We start from the raw sequence: 13,267 nt of genomic DNA, 5'->3' as shown, positions 1-13,267 counted from the left end.
TAGGCACGATAGTTGTTTAGTTGAGTAGTATCCTTTCTTAAAAGCGCAAAACCCCCAGAGTCCTCCTTTTGATTTAGTGGGTGGTAATTCAGCACATGGAAAAATAGCCTACTTGGGGAGATATGAATTGCGTTGTTTCATAATTTTCCAGGACTTCATTTCAGAATTCTAAGAAAGTAGTTCGAAGGAAAAAGATTGATAAAAACTTAGGATCAAACAGAGAATAGAATGCCACCCTTTGCCAAGAAGTGTTAATTTTATTGTTCTTTGTGTAAACAGTCTTAAGAGTGGGGAGACTAACTTGAAAGTAGGCAAAAATGAACTCATTTGCCATGTTTTTTCTCTTTCCTTGGCACCTTTGAAATAATTAAAGGGTACATGTTGAAAAAGATGATTAAAACATATTAAATACAGTGAACACCTACAATTATTAAAAATGAGTTTTGTTGTAGGTTGCTTGGCCTTCTGTTTTCATTGGTTTCTTTCCCTTCCTTGGAGTTTTTGCTTTCTTTTTCTTGATGAGCTATTTTACCAAAAGATGACTTTTTGAAGGCATACATTATATAAGACTTATACGGCTATTTTCTCTTATTTGCCATTTTAAGTGGGAAAAAACCAAATCGAGCTAATAAAATGCTTATAAGATATAGGGTAATCAAAACTACTGGAGAATGATATAATTTTCTCTTTCATTAGTGATGGAGATACTTGCCAGCCCTCCACTCTCAATCTTTTTAGACTTTCCACAAGATAAATATTATCTTGATTTTTTTCCTTGAGATGCTGTACTGGAAAACATATATTAAAATGTTTTTGAATGCTTTCGGAGTTAGCAGTATGTCTTTGCTTTGCATAAGAACACAATTAGCTGGCTGAGCTATACAGTCAGAAAAATATCTGACTGTAAATTAATTGTTTTGAACATATGTCTAATTCTGTTACTAATTATGTATCTGCTGAACTTTACTGATGTGAGTAGTACTTTTTAAAATCAGCGGTGCTACTGTTTGAGGTAGAGATAAAACTGTATGGATGCCCAAAGTCAGAGCATTAGTCTCCAGGTGTTCTCTGAATCGAAGTCAACACAGGGCAGTTTAAAACCATAGAAAAAGAAGTTGATTCCTCCAGCTCAGTCTGAAAGCACATTTCAAAAGACAATGTTGCATGACATTACAGTATAATATCTGAACAGTCAAGAGCTAGCAATATGGCCTCAGCAGATTAAAGTTTTGGGAAAAACTTAATATTTAACTAAATCTCTGAGGTTTTTGAAACTTAAGAATGCCCTTGAACTATAGAAGTACAATTTGGAATTTTTCCATCAGTGGATACTCTGGACAATAAGAAATAAATAAAATGAGATATTGTGAAACATGTTTTGGTGGATTGACCCTGGCTGGCAGGCAAGCCCCCTCCCCAGTCACTTGTTTACTTTCCCCCACAGCGAGATGGGAGAGAAAGAATGGCAAAGGCGAGAAAAAGACTCATGTGTTGAGATAAAGACAGTTTAATAAGTGAAGGGGGGAAAAAGAGGAAAAGAAAACAAGTGATGCAAAAGCATTCACTCATCACACGGACTGATGCCCAGCCAGTCTCTGAGCAACGTCTACCTTGGAAAAACTCCCCTCAGTTTTGTTGCTGAGCATGACATTATCTTGACATTAGGGGGGTTAGACTAGATGACCTTTAAAGGTCCCTTCCAACCCAAACTATTCTATGATTCTATCTGATAAGGAATATCGTTTTGCTCAGTTGGGGTCAGCTGTCCCGACTCTGTCCCCTCTCGGCCTCTTGCCCACCCCCAGAGCCTGCTTGCTGAGGGGCAGAGTGAGAAACAGAGAAAGCCTTGATGCTCTGCAAGCACTGCTCAGCAATAGCGAAAGCTTTGCTTTGTTATCAACACTTTTTTGGTCACCAATGTAAAACACAGCACCATACAGGCTGCTGTGATGAAAATTAACTCCATTCCATCCAGCCCCAGTGTAAAAGCTGACAAAGCTGTCACCACTGCGGCTCACGTGCATTTCCATGCTTAAGAAGGACTCTATGGCCTAGCTATTTAAAAAGAAAATAAATGAGAGAAGGTGGTGGGAGCTCATGCTTTTATTTTGCATTTATATTGATAACTTGACTGTTATCTGTAACAAAGAGTGTGGACTCAGAGACAATTCAAGATCATAGATAAAAATCCATACTCTCTAGTGAATATGGAAGAAAATGGCAAATGATATCGGGGCAGTTTTAATTTCTTATCTGTGTGTCAGTTCTTACTTGCTCTTCAGCTGTTGATGCTATCAATTTGTGTTCATATACAACTCAGAGAGGTTGTTTTTTGTGAGAAAATCTCAAAAAATGCTTATTTGTTATTTAGGCATTTAAAATGTTTTAGTCATCAGTTTGGAAATATAACCAAAACAAATACATTTTTAGAATAGATGGTTCATTTCCCAGACTAGACAGCACTGGAAGATCTATAAATACACTGAATGTGTCTGTTTCTCTACTGGGAAATCAAATAATGTTAATATACATGTTGAAGAGCTGTGATGATTGATATCTAAAATGTTGTGGGTTAAGTTCCTACACTGTGTAAATCAGTCTGGAAGCTATGAAAAATGTGAACAAACAGCATCTGATACATAGCTAATGACCAGAGAGAGGCACCATCACCACTTCACTTGGTTTTAGTACTTAAGATGCTCTTAAATGTTATTCTGCCCTAATTACAGTTGCTACGACAATATTACAATATTGGCAGTGGATCGTCGACATTTAAGACATATTTTCCAGTGGCATATCAATGAGCTCTTGTTCCTTCAGCTGTGTTCCACAAAATGACTCAACTTGTTCTGTGATTTACTCAAATGTTCCTCATGAACATTTTTCATAGTTCTCATATATTTTTAGTTTTGTGAACGGTGCTGGTGATCACGACAACTGTTTCTGCTTCAGAGCTACTCTTTTGTCACTCTCTGGTGCCACATTAGGATCGCTGAGCTTCTGATTTTTTCCAGACGTTTTTTGCACACAAGGGAGTCGTATTTAAATCTTTCGATAAGCATAAAAATAATTGCATTATCAGAAGTGCTGTTTGCCAGGGGGGGAAAAAAGCCATATAGTGATAGAATATGGAATGGTACTCAGTTAGAGAAAATAATTCTTCTGCTATCCACCATATGAAAACTTCTATACCGTGAGGGTGACCAAGCACCAGCACCAGTTGCCCAGGGAGGTGGGGGAGTCTCCATTCTTGAAGATAATCAAAAGCTGTCTGGACATGGTCCTGGCCAACCAGTTCTAGGTGACCCTGCTTGAGTGGAGGTGGGTGGAACAGATTCTTCCCACTTCAGTCATTATGTGATTCTGTGAAAGAGAATTCACTTCCCTCCGGACACAACCCAAATCCAAACCAAACAAAAAACTCAATCAAAATGAAATCAAGTGTATTTAGCATAACTCTGGATAATATAGGCCATACTTTTATAACATTACAATATAGACCAATTTATATAGTTTTAAATTACATAACACTGTTCAGTCGTGGAGTTGAATTTTGCTTCTCTCCTAGAGATATCCTCAGGATATGTAAATGTGAGTTACATAGGTAAAAGGCATGGCCAAATCTCTGGAACCTTAAGATGACTGCAAAAATTTATCTTGATAATGCCTTAAAACCCCCAAAATTATTGGTCTTAAAAAATACCTCTATGGTTATGCTCTCACAAGGTATATATTGTCATTTCTTCTGTCCTGAAAGCAGTGACTCTAAACACTTAGAGAAATGCTTAAAATTTAACTTCAGTGATGCTAACTAAATATTCAAGGTTGTATTTAATACTTACTGTATTTAGGAAAGTACTTACACATACGGTGATGGATAGATAAAAGATATACAGCTAACTTAAAGCACTCTTGTTGACTTAACTGTGCTTGGAAGAAGGGTTGTGTGACTGGGTCCCTACTGGCTTCAAAGAATCATGGTTGGGTAGATTATACAAGTATTGATTTAGAAGTTGTATGTTTCTTTCTTTAGTATGATTTGAGGTTGTTTTTTTTATCTTTTTCAAATAACTTAAATAAAAACTGATATCTGGAGGATGAGCTGTGTCTGTATTGAGTGACACTCCTGTTTTCTCCCATTTTCTGTGCATGGGAACAGCAGTAGTACGCAGGATAGCTGTAGTGCAGCACTTAAGGGAAAAATCTTCCTTTGACAAGTAGCACATTTGCCTTTGTTTATAAAAACAAGGTACAATTACATTTTTAGAATGGGAAATTGTTTCCATTTCTATCAGATGTATGAGTAGCAGGGGAAGAAACAATTATGAAGAAAAGTACTTTCTGGAAGATGAAATATGGTTAACAGCAAAACAGACTCTTCAGGTAAAATTAGGCTGGGTGAAGGGTGATAAAGAAATTCTCACTTCCAAAGCAAAACAAAATCTGGGAGAGAAGCAGTCATAATGAACCTTTCAACTCAAGCGGTCTTTCCCATGTTGTTCATTACTTTAAGCTCCTAAACAGTTTCTACGTTAATTGCTGTGATCTGGACTAGTGCTGTTAAACACACACACATAACTTAGGGCAGAATTAAAAGACAGAAGCGATTGCTTTTCAAGAAAACATGCGACTGCACGTGAAAACCACATTGCTGTATTTTCACTAACATACTATCAAAACATCACTAACGTTTTGATAGTACAGGTACAAAAATACTGAAGATAATGGAGACAGGTCCAGTGGCCGCCAGACAGGGCCATGGTGATGGGGATGGGCTGGGGCCAGGCTGGGACATCAGCCTGCAGCTGGGGTCAGGATCAGGCCTGGAGAGAGGAACCATGGTCAGACACGGCTGGGGAGAGCTGTAGGGCTGGGGCTGGGCTGAGACTGAGACAGAACATCAGCCCATGGCTAGGACCAGCTTGATGGGGCCCGTGGCTTGGCAAGGCTGTGGGGACCTGGACACTGGCCCTGCTGCAGCATCGTTGGAACAGGGGCTGATGGCTCTTGGGGACTAATATGGCCTCCTGGGCCATGGGAAGGCTGAGGGGAGCCCCGGGGAGCTGACATGGAGTCCTGAGCTGTGGGCAGGGTGGGTGAGCCCTGGGGAACTGAAATGGTCGCCTGGACCATGAGCAGGATGGGGCCAGTCCTGGGAAGGCAGGGCAAGGCAGGTAAAGTGCCTTCGGGGCCCTGACAAAGCATATATGTCTCTGTACTCATACTTGACAGAAAATGTATCTGTTTTAATACTCTTAACCTGAAGTTGCTGCCTGTGAATTTCTGAAGTTTTAAGTGGCAAAGTGGGGTCATCGTTATGAGCTTTACAAAGGCAATCACACAGAATCACGGAACAGCTGAGGTGGGCTGGGACCTCTGGAGGTCCTTGGGTCCACCCCCGCTGCCTGCATAGGGCCACCCAGAGCCAGCTGCCCAGGACCGTGTCCAAACATCTAATCCCAGACAAAGGATCCTATATTTCTTTTCCTACCTCCAAATAATTAAGAAAATTGGATGGGTTTTTTCTTGCCTTGGGTATCCTGAGTTCAGTAAAGTGACTAACTGGGCTGTTCTCAAGCAGTGAGACAGCCCTTTGACTGCATTTCAGACATTTCCTTATTTCAGTCACTGTCTCCTATGCAGTCTCTAATTGAGATATGTCAGATTATTGATTCCCTGCTGTATATATAATGTTGGTTTTTTCCTGTGGAATAGATTATATCCCACATATATTTTTGTTCTTTAAATCCTCAACGCAGCTGTTCTTACTATGCCTGTGCAATTTTAGGGGAAGACACCAGATATTGTACTTTATTGCAAAGGCTGATGATTGCTTTCATAGTAAAGTTGCTTCAGAAGAAGTTTTTTCTGTAGTTGCTCTAAATTAGGGAATAGTTCAGTTAGGTGACATCACACAGCACCTGTGTTGTATTTAGTTTTTGAGAAACTGTGCCAAAACCTGAGCAGAAGCTGTGGGGTTTGGGCTGCAGAAGTGCTGCAGTTAACAAGGTTAAATTCTAGGTGAAAATCAGAGCAAGTATATTTAGGTTTTGATTGTATGCTGATGTTGTCTTATTGATTCTGCTCTCTCTTGTGGATGATTGAGAAAACACAGAGGATCAGGACAGGGAAGCAGACATAACCTGGAGCAATAGCCCTGCTACAGCTCTGCAGAGACCTAAATGCAGGGTGGGCCACACCAGCTGACTTGGCAGTGCAGGGGTGAAACAAGACTGAAATAAGAAAGCACTTTTTACACACTTGAATAATAACCCGAGACTAAATTCCACACATAATGGCTTAACATGCAGAAAATGTTTTATGACTGGAGAGACTGGTGTACTTGGTTAGTGCTTGGTATCAGGGGCACTGCTGGTGGCACAGAGGTGGGATTGTTAGTTTTTGGGATGCTGGTGCTGTTTGCGTGCAGGTCAAGGGAAGTTTTGAGGAGACAAGCGTCAAGGTGGGGCTAGAGGGGTGATAGTGTATGGCTGTGCAGCAGTCAAAGGGCAAGACAGACTCCAGTTGGAGAATTTACTGCCAATTGACATAAACACTTAATTACTGATTTGGGTATTGAGAAAGAAGACAAACATTGAAAGACTTGGGGAAAAACACTTTCCTTCCCTTTTCCGAGGCTTAACTTCTCCTTCCATCTTCCTTGTCTTCCCTCCTTTTGTTATCACTGTGGGTTACTCCCAGTCCCTTTGTGAGGTGATGGTAGCACAGGCAGTTGGGGTCTGTGTGTAGCAATTTCCTTGTGCTGCTCCTTACTTCTTCTCTTTTGCTGCTTCTTTCTTCTTGCATTTTTCCTCTGCTCCGTGATGCTTTTATCCATGGGGCTGCAGTATATTGTTGGCTCGTGTTAATCTTATCCATCAGAACCCCCAGGTCCTCCTCTGCAAAGCTGCTTTCTAGCTGGTCAGCTGCCAGTGCATGCTGATGCATGGAGTTATTCTTCCCCAGTGCAGGACTTCACATTCCCTTTTGTTGCAATTCATGGTTCTTCTCTGCCTTTTTCTCCAGCCTGTTGACGTCCCTCTGACTGGCAGCACAATGATCTGCTGTATCAGCCACTCCTCCTGGTTTTATGTCATATGTGAACTTGCTGAGAATGCGCTCTGTCCCATCAGCCAGATCATTAATAAAGTGGTTGAACAATACTAGACTCAGTATCAGCCCTTGGGTATACCCTTAGTAACTCGCCCCCACCTGGACTTTGTGCCAGTGATCTGTGCCAGTGCCCTCTGAGCCTGGCAATTCACAGAATCGCAGAATGGCTGAGGTATGAAGGGACCTCTGGAGGTCATCTAGTCCAACCCCCCCTGCCCAAGCAGGGCGGCTTAGAGATGGTTGCCCAGGACCGTGTCCAGAGGACTTCTGAGTATCTCCAAGAATGGAGACTCCACAACCTCTCTGGGCAACCTGTGCCAGTGCTTGGTCACCCTCACAGTGAAAAAGTATTTCCTGATGTTCAGAGGAAACCTCCTGTGTTTCAATGCGTGCCCATTGCCTCTGGTCCTGGCACTGGGCACCACTAAAACCAGAGCCTGGAGCCCTTGTCTTTACAGCCTCCCTTCAGGTATGCGTATACATTGATGAGATTTGCCCCTCCCCTAACCCAAACCTTCTCTTCTCCAGGCTACAGTCTAGCCCAGTCGAGGCTAAACAGTCCCAGATATATATAGTAATGATATCCGATAAAGTTCCTGTATTACCAAATGTGCCATGGTTTATCAAAGAATGACACAATAATAAGTATATTTTCTACTAAAAGGAGTGCAAGCCTTGGGTTTTGAAGCTGTACTTTGGAAGTGGCTCAATTTGTTCATCCTACAAGCAACATGACCATCCTGGGCTTATTACTCTGAATCTTACAAAGATTATTCTATATAACAATACTGCGCAGCTCCTCAAATCAAACCCTGCAATCATTCTTGTCATTTGCTGGATAAACCTCAGTTCACCAGTCCTTGCTGGAAGTCCAACTCCTGCATCCAGCGTTATTAAGCATGCATGGAGTCAAGTACCAGAGCTGTATTCCACTGTCTCACAGGGAAGCCAACTGCACTAGCAAGGGGTATGCAAATCTGTGATAACTCACTGGGACAGCAGATCTTACAACTGTGCTTCTGTTGCATATACACTCCTTTGTAAAGCAAAAATAAGGTCTTACGTATTGCAGTAATTTGAAAAATAATGGAAAAGATAAATATTGAGGCAACATTATTCCCCTAACAGAATAAATTCTGTGATCTGAGAAGGGAAGGCCTATCAGATATTACAATTTACATGGGTTTGCATGGGTGTTACTGTTTAGTCTCCTATGGTGAAATTCCTGCTACTGTAAGAGAGCAGCCCTTCACTGACACTTCCAGTTTACAACAGCAGCAAATCTGTGTTTCTTTTCAGTGGGAGGTATGTTGTGGAAATACCACCAGGTATTTTTGACATTCTGTGAGCAAGGAAGTGTGAGTTATGAAGGCCTATGAAAACATAACAGATGCTAAAAAAAAAGAGCCTATACTGATTTGAGGGTTAGTGGTAGTCAGGTGTGTAAATGGAGCTAGTAGCGGGTAGGAACCCAGAGGTGCATGTAGTAGAATGACTTAATAGTGCTTATATGAAAAATTAGTGGTAAATTTCAAATTCAGTTCTTAGTTTATTGCTTCCTGGCCAGTGAGCCATGTGTCTTCATCAGTATATTGAAACATTTTTTTTTAATTGTGATTTCGTGTTATTGACAGAACATACTCGTGTGCTGTTTACCCGCACAAACATTTCTGCAGTTCCTTCCAGCATTTGTGGAGCACCTGTACAGGAAACTTTCTAGATTCCAAACAATGTCATGGTGGCTGAATGGGAATTCTTACTGTGGAAAATAAAAATGCTACTTCCACAGGAAATTCCCAATCATCTATTCCCATGGCTGCCTCACTGCACTTATTGCTACACAGCCTTTATGGATGGCCATAAATGGTTGCTGTTGCAAACCTAACTTTTATTCAAATTACTGATTTTTCAGCACTCATAAATCAGTGTGCTGTCACTGGCAGGCACGTTTATATCCTGCATCTAGTAAGCTTTTGTCTCAGAGCGGCATTATACTGCTGCTGACCTTTAACACTTCTGTTTTAGCCATAGAATGATGCTAAACTTAGCTAATAACCAAGAGGAGATTAATACTGAGGCACCACTTGGCTCTGTTTCAGGTTGCATTGCTTCTTGGCAGAACAAAAGTGTTTTAAAATCAGCATAGTCAGCAACTCCTGCATTCCCTTCATAAGGAGAAGTTATTCAGTGATGGATGTCACACTGGGCTGAGTATAAGAACAAGAGTGTAGATGGCAGGTTGAGGGAAGTGATTCTTCCCCTGTGTCTGGCACTCCCCTGGCTGCTGGAGCACTGCACCCGGTTTTGGGCTCCCTGCTACCAGAGAAACATTGATATAGTGGAATGAGTCCAGCAAAGAGCCAACAAGAAGCTTATAGGGCTGGACAACATGATGTATGAGGAGGGGTTGAGAGAACCAGCCGAGTTTGTTCAACCTTAAGAAGAGCAGGTGATGGTGGTGATGCTCTCTGTAACTCCCTAAATGGCAAGGTGATGGAGCCAGAATCTTCCCAGAGCTGTACAGTGGAAGGATGAGGCAACAGACACAAGTAAAAGCATGGAAAATGCTGACTCTTCAAGAGGAAAAAAACCCCATAGGAGCAATGAACTCTGGAACAGGTTGCCTGGAATAGTAGATGTTAAAAACTCAGCTGCATAGCCTGCTCTAACTGCATGTGCTTGGAGCAGGATATTTGACCTCGAAGCACTCCAGAGTTCCCTTCCACCTATACGATTATTTTGGTTATATGTTACTGTAACAGTTCTTGTACTTCCTTACAGAACCCTGGTATAGGGAAGAGGCAAAAGGGATTTTAGAGCTACAGATAAAACCACACAGATTAGAGGAATCCTGTCTAATTTGCTTGGCTGGATCCAGAACTGGCTATTATCTGGTCCCATGGTGCAGGGAAAAGAGACATAGCCTCGAAGTCTAGATTTATCTAGCAAAGTATTTCTTAAACATATTATTAGTTGTACCTGTGAAAAAAAGCAGCTTTCTCACAGTCTCAAAGGGCTGCAGTTAACTTGCCCAAAAAATGGGGACTGTTGCTGTGTTAACCAGTTTTTGACTGAAATGCAAGGACTGCTGCTTTGACTGTCCTTCCTCCATTATAAATAGCAGTATTTGTATGTTGGTATCTGATTTTTTTAATCCCAACCTTAACACTTAACAGCATAAGCCTTTTCCCTTAAAAGAAGGGTAAGAGAAAAAACATGTACCAATTCCCAGTCATGTTGCTTCATGCTTGAGTAGTAGTCACTTGGATCATACCACAAAGATCAGGTAAAAACCTGCACAGAAGAGGCTACTAAAAAATAAACACAATAGTCTCAGAAATGTGTAGTCAGTGCAGAAAACTGTGGAAAAGTGGAAAAAACTTATGGTCAAAAGATACTAGTTTTGTGCATCAGAGGCTTCTGGAGGAACACCAGCCAAGGAGGAAAGCTGTAATTACTGATAAGCTGAAATCCTTCTACCCACAATGTAACCTAGTTTGGTAGTGTCACATATGAACAAACTGGGAAAAAAAATCTGAAGAAACTTTGGAGTGTAGTCAGTATGACTTGACTGCAAGATCTAAATGTTTAGGTTAAACTCGGGTACAAGTAAGCATAACACAGAATCTTTTCACTTGCTACTGTATAAAAGTAGTTTTGTATTTCCAGCTTAAATCTCCATTTTTGTAAGTAAATTTTCAGCTTTTAAAGTACTATATCAAAATGGTTGGGTTATGGAAAAAAAGTCCTGGAAGACAAAGGAGCTGAATGAAGAATGGTTTACATTGGAAGGGACCTTAAAGACCATCTGGTTCCAACCCACTCACCATGCGCAGGGACACCTCCCACTAGACCAGGTTGCTCAAAGCCCCATCCAGCCTGGCCTTGAACACTTCCAGGGATGGGGCATCCACAACTTCCCTGGGCAACCTGTTCCAGTGTCTCACCAGCCTCACAGTAAAGAATTTCTTCCTGATATCTAATCTAAATCTATCCCTTTTCAGTTTAAAACTGTTACCCCTTGTCCTATCACTACACTCCCTGATAAAGAATCCCTCTCCACCTCTTCTGTAGGCTCCCTTTAAGTATTGAAAAACTGCTATAAGTCTCCCCTGGAGCCTTTTCTTTTCCAGGCTGAACAACCCCAACTCTCTCAGCCTGTCCTCATAGGAGAGGTGCTCCATCCCTCTCATCATCTTTGTGGCCCTCCTCTGGACCTGTTCGAACAGATCCATGTCCTTCTTGTGCTGAGGACTCCAAAGCTGGACACAATACTCCAGGTGTGGTCTCACAAGAGCAGAGTAGAGGGGCGGAATCACTTCCCTCGACCTGCTGGCCGTGCTTCTTTTGATGCAGCCCAGGATGCAGTTGGGTTTCTGGGCTGCAGGCGCACACTGCTGGCTCATGTTGAGCTTCTCATCAACCAACACCCCCAAGTCCGTCTCCTCAGGGCTCCTCTCAATCCATTCTCCACCCAGCCTGTATTTGTGCTTGGGGTTGCACCAACCCACATGCAGGACCTTGCACTTGGCCTCGTTGAACTTCATGAGGTTTGCATGGGCCCACCTCTCAAGCCTGTCCAGGTCCCTCTGGAGAGCCTCCCTGACATGAGTATATTGATAAAGTCATATATGTTATTATGATAGGTAGAAGTGAAAGGGAAGTTTAAAAAGAAAGTGTGTCAGAGCAAATTATCATATTTTATTTAAACATTTAATATCAGTGTGTAACTCTCTCATGGTTGAAGAACTAAGTATATTTATGAAGGAATCTTTGTGTTGTTGTTTAGTTCATATATTTTTTTGGTAGTGATTTTCTATTTTGTTTTTTAGTGTTTTCTGTCCTTTTCCCACCTTCCCAGAGAAGAAAAGCATATTAGGAAATTACTGTAAAATAGTAACATTTCCGCCTCCAAATAACTACTGCAGCTCCATGGTAATATATTTGTTCTTTTTCACGTGCTTAGCTAAAATAAATGGGTGATAGTTCAAGTAGGGTTAGACTGCAAGTCCGTATTTCATTTGAGTCAGTGAAATTAATGGAATTGTGGTGATTTATCTCAGCTGATCATCTAACCTTCTGTCATGATGTTTCGTGGTTAAAGCACATGGCTTGGACTGTGGAGCCTTGGCTTGTTCCCTGTTTGGACAAATGAACAGAGAACACCAGAACATACAAATCACAGTTTGTCTATCAAATATCTTGCTATAAAATAGTAAGTTGCCACTGTGGTAAACTTACCATTCAGATTTTTTTTAAAATCCTGCTTTTACAAATGGAATGATTTCAATTCTTCATAAAAAAACTTTCTAGCAAATGAATACCGTAATACTGTTCTGTACTTGGTCATGCTTTCTGGGCATGTCCAGTCTTATTTTGCTTTTCTGGTAATAACCCCTAATAGAAAAAGATTTTTAGAGGATTCATTTTGGCAGAAGCTTCATCTTCTGACAGTAACAATTCTACCTATGGAAGAACATATTTAGATTTCTCTGTAATGGTTATCATTCTTTCAGCTTCTCAATAAAAAAAAAAGTGTCAACCATAATAAAATTCAAATTAATTTTTCAGTTTAGTTTAAAGTTTATCCTTTCTTGATTGATAGGTCTTGCTAGAACCCAAATTTGGAACGGTTTCAAAATATTACTCTCTCTGTTCTTGTACTCTCCGAAGGGTTGGAAATACAAAATATCTGCTTTGGGTATCATCAACATTAAATCTCTGGAGTATGATGGCAGTTTGTTCTGTACTTTCAACTTTAACCAGTGAACTCAATATCTCAGCTGTTTTTTATTATCTATGCAAGTTGTTGCATGGAGAAAGAAACTAGGAGAAAAAAGAAGCTTAGCTGCCATGTACCTTATAGCACATCATAACTTGAACAGTCTGTATTTGCTCTTTGGCAGAGACAAAGAGATACAGTGCAAGTAGTGGTTCCTTCAAACAAAATGGAAATCTTGAGACCAGTCAAATGCTGTTCATTTTGTGCTGGTATTACCAGTGTGACTTGTGTTCTGCTTACACGTATGTATAGCTTGCTTCTGGACATCTGCTTTATGTTACCTCTCCTTGCCTGCTCCCCTCCCTCTCTCTCAAACACACATTTGAGAGCATAAAAAATAATTTCTGACAAAGTAGGAGCTGAGGTGGGTTT

The sequence above is a fragment of the Rissa tridactyla genome, chromosome 2, assembly GCF_028500815.1.
Source record: "Rissa tridactyla isolate bRisTri1 chromosome 2, bRisTri1.patW.cur.20221130, whole genome shotgun sequence".
Taxonomy (NCBI): domain Eukaryota; kingdom Metazoa; phylum Chordata; class Aves; order Charadriiformes; family Laridae; genus Rissa; species Rissa tridactyla.
The sequence above is the reverse complement of the archived record's forward strand: the minus strand, read 5'-3'. Positions refer to the sequence as shown.